Source organism: Saimiri boliviensis, chromosome 15, assembly GCF_048565385.1.
Source record: "Saimiri boliviensis isolate mSaiBol1 chromosome 15, mSaiBol1.pri, whole genome shotgun sequence".
Lineage (NCBI taxonomy): Eukaryota > Metazoa > Chordata > Mammalia > Primates > Cebidae > Saimiri > Saimiri boliviensis.
The window spans coordinates 52,887,325-52,895,838 of NC_133463.1; the positions used below are offsets into that span (position 1 = coordinate 52,887,325).

The 8,514-nt window shown below is 44.8% G+C and overlaps 1 pseudogene; it reads right to left on the reverse strand.

The window, feature by feature from the left end:
• Nucleotides 1–6,551: 6,551 nt before the first annotated feature.
• On the reverse strand, nucleotides 6,552–7,146 carry LOC101043927 (small ribosomal subunit protein eS7-like; annotated as a pseudogene).
• Between the last annotated feature and the right edge of the window lie 1,368 nt (nucleotides 7,147–8,514).

An 8,514-nucleotide genomic window follows, 5' to 3' on the forward strand; every position in this document is an offset into this window, starting at 1 on the left:
GGGCTCCAGGCTACCCCTGCCTTGCTGGACTCTGTGGGGGTGTGGACTTGGCTTATCAGCTCAGGGACTTTGGTTCCAAGCTACAAAATACAATCCTAACTTGAGTAAAAAGAGGAATTTACTGGGCACTTATAATCGGTGTGTGAAAAATAATGAATCAAGGTTGAATGAATGGAGATAAGTTGACAAATAGCCATACGTAAGTCAGAAAGTGACAAATACTAAAGGTCTGGACAAAGTGCTACAAAGCAGAATGTGGTCACATCTGGCAGGAGACAGAAAACCATCTCCTGAAGGAAGCTCATGAGTGGAAGAATGCTGAGCAGGAAGGCAGAGGTCTCTCAAAGATGGCCATAGGATGTATTCCCTCAGGAGTAAAATTCTCAGCAAACTGATCAGCTTGTCTTTTTAAACTTTAATTTTAAAAATAGAGACCGGGTCTCACTATTTCACCCAGGCTGGCCTCAAACTCATGGCTTCAAGCAATCTTCCTGTGTTGGCCTCCCAAAAGTGCTGCGATTAAGGCCCTACCCTGATTGACTAATCTTGGGCCATGGGCCCACCCCTCAGGCGGGACTAGTTCCCCAAGGGGAAAGAAGAGCCAATCACTCACTAGCACGGGGTAGAGCAGTGAGGGATCGTGGGAGGCAAGACAGACATCTTTGAAGGTAAGAGAGGAGGGAGAGGGCTCGAAATTAGGGGAACTGCCTAAGGAAAGAGTTGGGATGAGTCATGGATGAGATGGGGCAGGGAAGAGATGGGCTTGGCCCGAGCCGGGGTGGGTGTCAGACATGGACACAGATTGCATTGTTTCATCTGCCTGGAGGCCACACCTCCACCACGCCCCTCCTTCTGGGAAATTCCCCTCCCTCTTTCCCCACCCCTATCCGTGGCTCTTGGGTCACCTGGAAGATACCCTGACATCCTATTCTAGAGGCTCAATCCAGGGGTGGCACTGGACCCAGCCTAGGCCAACCACAGTACTCAGCCCTTAAGCAAATCCCTACCCTAGTAGGTCCCTAAACCGGTTTGAGTTGCGTTTCTGCCCCTTGCAGTTGTCTACATTCAGGGGTCTCTCTGAAGCACAGTGCTTGCCCTCGTAAGCTCAAAATAAAGCAAGGGAGACAATGGTGACAAACAGCTGGAAAACAATGTGAGTGTACTCATCCCACGTTTGTGTTTGCTCCCATAAGTGAATCCATGACTATCAGGGTAAATACACGCAACTACAAGCCATGCACACGCATATGCGTGCAGCCCACTGGAAGCACAGAAGAGAGGAAGAGAGGCTTCCCGGGTGAGAGAACGGCTGGAGAAGAGTGAGCACGACAGAGCGCCTGACGCATCCAGGGAATTCTGCCCAGCGTGACTGGAGCGCAGCACACACCACAGGGAGCGGCTGGGCGTGAGGGGAGAGCCTGTCGGCGCTGAGCCTGGTGGGTGTTGGGAAACAGTTTGGACTTCATTCTCAGGCATGGGAGAAAGGCTGTTGAAGGTGTGACAGGCTGGGGGCTGTGTTTTTGAGCAGCACCCGGTGGTGATGTGGTGACCAGGGCCCCTCCTCTGTCGAGTGAGCTTCGGGAAGACCCCAGAGTTACTGCAATCACAGAAGACAAGGGGTTCGGCGGCCAGAGAGCAGACCCCCGCAAGTTGTGTTGAAGATGTGCTGGGGGGCAGGGCCAGCAACTCCCAAACTTAGTCATCAGCCACCGGCTGTTAAAGGAGGTTTTCAAGGAGAGGAGGAGCTTGCAGGAACCCCACTTCCACTTAAAGGGGCCGGCGTCCGACAGGAGTGGTTATGACAGCTACAGCATCACTAGGAGATAGGAATCTTTCAGCTTGATGATAATCTGACTATAATATATGACCACTGTCACATTTGCAGTCCACCGTTGACCAAAATGTCGATATGTGGCACAAGACTGTATATACATTTATTGCATCACTTTTTACTAGCTGCATGATATATTCCAATGGATTTGCCCTAACTTATTTTATTTTATTGTTATTATTTTTTGAGACAAAGTCTCACTCTGTCACCCAGGCTGGAGTGTAATAGTGCAATCTCAGCTCAATGCAACTTCTACCTCCTGGGTTCAAGCAATTCTTGTGTCATAATCTCCCAGTGTAGCTGGGATTACAGGCGTGCACCATCACGCCCAGCTAATTTTTGTAATTTTAGTAGAGGTGGGGTTTCACCATGTTGGCCAGGCTGGTCTCAAATTTCTGGCCTCAACCAATCTGTCCCCCTCAGTATGCTGAAGTGCTGGGATTACAGGCATGAGCCACCGCACCCAGCCCCCAATTTACTTATTACTCAATAGAGAAATATGTAGATTATTTATCATTTTTCCTATTACAAATTATGCTTTAACAAGCACTTTGTAACAAAAGTATTTGGATCTATATGCAAAAACATATGCAAGATATATTGCTAGTGACGGTCAAAGTGACACACATATTTTTGGTGTAGTAAGTGTTGCCCAGCTCCTCTCCAAAAAAATATAGCAATTTACAGTCTCAGCAACAGTGTATAAAGTGCCTATTTTCTTGCCATTACTGGATATTAACAATTTTCTAAAACTTTTGTCACTGTATTTGATTATTCTTTGGATTTGTATTCCTTTGATTAATGTGAGGTTGGGCATCTTTTCATCTGTTTTCTAGACATTGGTGGGTTTTCTTTCCACACAAATGGAACTTACCAATTCTTCTTTTTAGTTGTCTTTTTTCCTATTGAATGTGAAGTGCCCTCACATATTATGGAAATTTGCACTGTTGACTGTCATACATATTGCAAATATTTTTCGCAGTTTGTTGACTTTCTCTCCACACTCACCCCCATCCCCCATCCTGTCTACCCCAATCTGGGTGTGTCTTTCTGTCCCTTTTTTTTTTTCTTTAGGAGTTGTAACTTTTCACGTAATCATATTTATTGACCAATTTCTTTATGAGAGCTGGGTTTCATATGATTTCAAGCTTGGAAAGGCTTTCCAAATTTCAAGATAATATATTTTTTAATGCTTTGATAGTTTCATGTTTTACATTTAAACTTTGATCCATCTGCAATTTATACAGTTTAGTTATTCAAATGGCTCTCCAGTTTTCGCAGTATTTCCCAAAACCATCTAATGAACCGTCCATTTTTCTCATTTGATTTTAAATGTTGACTTTTTCATACACTCAAATGTTATGTATTTTATGTCCGTTTCGCACGTAAGAAAACAGAAACTCAAAGAGATTGAGCAACTTGCTTGCGGTTGAACAGAGAGCTAGCGACTGAGCCCAGGCTTGGAAACCATCTATACTGCTTTCAGTACAACCTGCCAGACAGGGAGAATTCAGCCAGAGTCAGTGACTGGCTGGAGAGAAAAAGGGCGGTTGCTTCAACAGTGAACCTGTCAATCATGGCACTGAAAGTCAGGAAACTTGATCTTTTGAGCCAGTTTTAAGATAAAAGATGCTTCACGTGATGATGAGTACAGTTTGCGATATGTCAGAGTGGAGGTAGTACCCAGATAAAGGAGTAACCAGGTGGAAATTTCCAGAACCATAGTTTGGGAAAAGAGACAGCAGCAGGAGTCATGATGGGGGTCATGGGAACTAAGGGAGAGGTAGGTGTCAAGCATGACTACCAGCCTGGGCACAAGACCAGCATGGGGATGAGAGCAACGTGGGGACAGGGGTGCTGCCTTCATCACGACAGGGTGAGCGCTAAGAGAAAGAGGTTGTCTGGCGGAGGGGAGGGCCTAGAGAGTTCACTCTGGGGCCAGTTGGATTGCAGCTGCTGGCTGAGCCCCCCAGTAAGCAGTGAGATGCACAGACCTGGAGGTCGGCCTAAGCTCCTTCCTGAGGGAAGATAGAGTGGAGTGGTGCAGTGTGAGAAGGGCAGGCCAACAGGGACCGGGAGCCGGGAAGGTAATAGATTTGAAATGAAGAAAAGACCATTTGTTGTCAAAGGATAGAGGAGGGAGACTGAAAGTCCTCATGAAGCAGCCAAGAATTTTGGTGCCAAAAAATAAGGGCTTTTAGACGAAGCAAAGAAATCTATAAGCTGACCCACAATGACAATCCATAAACAGTGAGTACCCATATGATTGCCTACCTTTGTTGTAAAGCTTTGTTGTTGCACTGCTGGAGATAGTGAGTTTATGATGCTGAAGAAGAAAGGTGCCCAGAGAGAAGCGAGAGCCACATTGCCTGCTCACTCCTTGTAAGAGGTCATCTCAAGACAGGTCACGTGCTAAATTGTGGCAGTAGAGACCCAATTCATAGGAGCCAGAGGAGAAGGCTCTTGCCAAGGCTTGAAGTAACCCTGTGTAGCTTCCTGGAGGCTAAGTCTTGATAGCTGGGTAAAAATGGAAGGACTTGTGAGCAAGATTAGTTAGGTGGGGAGAAACCAGCCTGTTGCCAACCTAGAAACTCAGTGGGGTAGGGAAATAGGAATCTGTGAAGGTTTTTGAGCAAAGGAATAACACTGAGAAAGTGGAATTTTAGGAAAAATTGTCTGTCAGGCAATGTTAGACAAGGCAGCAGAGACTAAAAGGTCCAGAGGTGGCTTTGGGGGAATGTTCATTTAGCAAACATTTTCTGGGAACAAATTACACATCGAGTACTTGGTACAGGCACAGAGGTGAGCAGATAGGCACAGAAAGTAAAGATCTTGGAGCAGGATCAGGAAAAGCTTCCTAGAGGAGCCAGGTTCTGAAAGATAAACAGGAATTTGCCAGTCAAGCCACCTCCTGCGTGGAGATGCCTTTCCCTCTAGGAATACATATTAACAAATCCAACAATATAAAAAGTATTCCAACATAATTTGGTTTGCAATGCCTCCACCCCAAAGGCAGCCACTGTCAGTAACTTCTAGCATAGAGTAGCAATTAAATTCACAGACTCTGCTACTAACCTGCCTAGATTGAATCTCAGCTCCATTGCTTGTTAGCCAATGACTTTGGGCAAGTAGCATAGCTTCTCTGTGCCTCAGTTTCCTCGTTTGGATGAAGAGGTTGATGATAGGACCTAGCTGCAGAGTTGTTGAAAAAATGAACTGAGTTAAAATGTGTTAAGGGTCTAGAACAGTGCCTGGAGCACAATGAAGACACAGAGTGTGTCAGTCCTCCGGTGACCTTCCAAGTGCTGAATGTGTATGTGTATCATCAGTTGGTATGGATGAGGATAAGATAGGACAGTACATATAAAATGCAAAGAATGATATTCACCAAAACAGTGGCTTACGTCTGTCATTCCAGCACTTTGGGGGGCTGAGGCAGATGGATCACTTGAGGCCAGGAGTTTGAGACCAGCCTGGCCAACATAAGGAAACCCTGTGTCTACTAAAAAATTAAAAAAAAAAAAAATCGCTGGGCGTCCTGGTGCACACCTGTAATCCCAGATATCCAGGAGGCTGAGGCATGAGAATGGCTTGAGCCCAAGAGCTCAAAAAATACTTCACCAAAAAATTACAATTGTTGATGCTCCCATTAGTGCAGCAGTGAGGATGAGATAAGATAGTGCATATAAAATGCAAAGAATGGAATTCGCCAAAAAATAAATAAATAAATAAATAAATAAATAAATAAATAAATAAATTTGCTGTTGTCCTCATTAATGCAGCCATGTAGTCAGTCAGCTGGCCAGTGAGAATCAAGACCAAGGCTTCTGCCAAGGATGATCCTCTATAGATGTTTTGAACAAATGAATGAGGGAGTAAATCAATCTTTCTTTCTTTTCTTTTTTTTGACAAAGCACAGCTCTGTCACCCAAGCTGGAGTGCAGTGGTGCAATCTCGGCTCACTGCAACCTCCGCCTCCCGAGTTCAAATGATCCTCAGCCTTCCAAGTAGCTGGGATTACAGGCCTGCACCACCACACCCAGCTAATTTTTGTAGCAAGATGAGGTTTCACCATATTGCCCAGCTGGTCTTAAAACTCCTGACCTCAAGTGAACTACCAGCCTCAACCTCCCAAAGTGCTGGGGTTCCGGGTGTGAGATACCATGCCTGGACTGTGAGTGAATCTTTCACCATACAATCACAGGCTGACTACATCAGTTCCATGCTTCTTATCTTGATTTTTTTTTTTTAAAGTGTAAAAGTAAGAAGAAAAAGAGTTTCTCTTTATGCCAGAGAGTCTTCAGTAACTCAGCACAATTCCCTACCTTGCTAGCAGGGATCTAGGTTAGATTCCATCAGTGAGAGGTACTTCTGCAAGATTTGGAATAAGGAAGAGAAGAGCAGACAGAAGACCGTGTAGTGGCTTCCAGGAATTAACCTGAAAGTCCCTGGAGTGGGCTGCAGACAGTTGTGATCATCACTTCAGTCTCTTGCAGCTTCTGTAACTTCCTAACTCTCTGGAAGCTAGCAGCCATCCTGAGAGGTAAGACTAGATTGCCTTTACTTTTGTTCCTCCAACACTCTCAGTAGTTTTGTCACCACTTAATTCCCTATATTAAACTCCTTTCTGTTTGAAATACCTGGGACGGTGTCTGTTTTCCCACCTGGACCATAACTAAATATTTTCTTTTTTTTTTTTTTTTTATTGTGAATATATTTTTTTATTTAGTCATTCTGTTTACAATCGAAACTCTGGGAATTCAAAATTAACATCCTTGCCCGTGAGCTTCTTATAGACACCAGAAAAAGTTTCATCCTTGTGTTCCACATTGTTCTACTGTGCTTTGTCCAAATGAACCTTTATGAGCCGGCTGCCATCCAGTTTCATGCAGATTCTCTTGCCCACAATTTCATTTGGGAAGACCAGGTCCTCAAGGATTGCATCGTGCACAGCTGTCAGTGTACGGCTCCTGCTTTTGTTTATTTTTTGTACGGCTTTTTCGAGTTGGCTTAGGCAGAATTCTCTGAGCGATAAAGACAACATGCTTCCCACTGAACTTTTTCTCCAATTCACATACTAGCTGGACTTGGATTTTCTGGAAAGATTTTAGCTGAGGAACAGGAACAAAGATTATGATAGCTTTCTGGCCACCACCAACTTCAATCTCCTTGGCTGCCGTAATATTCAGCTCCCTGAGCTGAGCCTTGAGGTCCGAGTTCATCTCCAGCTCCAGAGGAGCCTGAGAGATGCCGGACTCTAACTCATCTGGCTTCTCGCCATTGGGCTTCACAATCTTGGTGCTCAAACTGAACATGGCTTTCTCCTTAGTGAGCCAACACTTTCTTTTTATTAGGAAAGGAAAAATTTCCCAGCAATCCACCATCAACATTTTATCCACATCTAGAGTGATAAAGCTAAGTAGGTCACATGCTTACTACAAAACCCAGCCAATTGACCAAGGTAAATGGGATTACCATAACAGGCTTGAACTAGTCCTGACTCATCCCCATGGTTGGGCATATTACTGCCTCATATCTGAATAAAGAAGAGGAAAATGACAGATACGCAGACACTAATAGTTTCTGCAACCAGTGTTATGGAGACCCCAGTGCAGTTTCCAGGGTCCTAATAAGAAAAGTTGGCCCAAGAGCGGGGTTTGTCTTTTGGGTCTGGCTGCTGGTAGTAATGAATGTCTAAGGCAGATGTCCCCAAACTACGGCCTACAGGCCGCATGCGGCCCCCTGAGGCCGTTTATCCGGCCCCCCGTCGCACTTCAGAAAGGGGCACCTCTTTCATTGGTGGTCAGTGAGAGGAGCACAGTATGTGGCGGCCCTCCAACGGTCTGAGGGACAGTGAACTGGCCCCCTGTGTAAAAAGTTTGGGGACGCCTGGTCTAAGGAAATGGGCTTCATGATCAGGCTGAGAACCCATGAAAAAAGAATCATTGTGCTTGTATCGATTTGAGGTGGGCATTTGTATTTTCTTCTCTGCAAAGCTAGACATTCTTGGGATAAATCTAAAAAATAGAAGCACAATGAAGTAAAGCAGGACTAAAAATTATGTGTACATTGTCTACTGAATGGACAAATAATAATGTTTCTCACGGGTTACATGTTTTAATAAGGATAATAATAAAAACAATCACTTTAATAGTACCTATAGCATGCCAGGCTTTTTTCCAAACGCTGTTTGCACAGTAAGGTAGGTATTATTATTATTCCTCTTCACAGGGTGGGAACGCTGAGGCACCTGAGGTTCTCACTGTCAAGATGAAAACCTTGAGAGTTGTCCAAGGTCACACATAGCTTTACATGACAGAGCTGAGCTCTGAACCCAGATGGTCTGGGCCTGAGATCATATTGAGAAGATAAATTTGATTAGGCACAGCGACTCACAGTGTGTAATCTCAGCATTTTGGGAGGCTAAGGCAGGAGGATCACTTAGCCAGGAGTTTGAGACTGGCCTGGGCAACAGAACAGGACTCCATCTCTCTTCCTCCCTCTTTTTTTTTTTGAAACAGGGTCTTACTCCATTGCTCAGTCTGGAGTGCAGTGGCATGATCTCAGTTCACTGCAATCTTCATCTCCTGGGTTCAAGCAATCCTTTCACGTCAGCCTCCCAAATAGCTGAGACTACAAGCAAGGCACCCCCATGCCTGACTAACTTTCGTATTTTTTGTAAA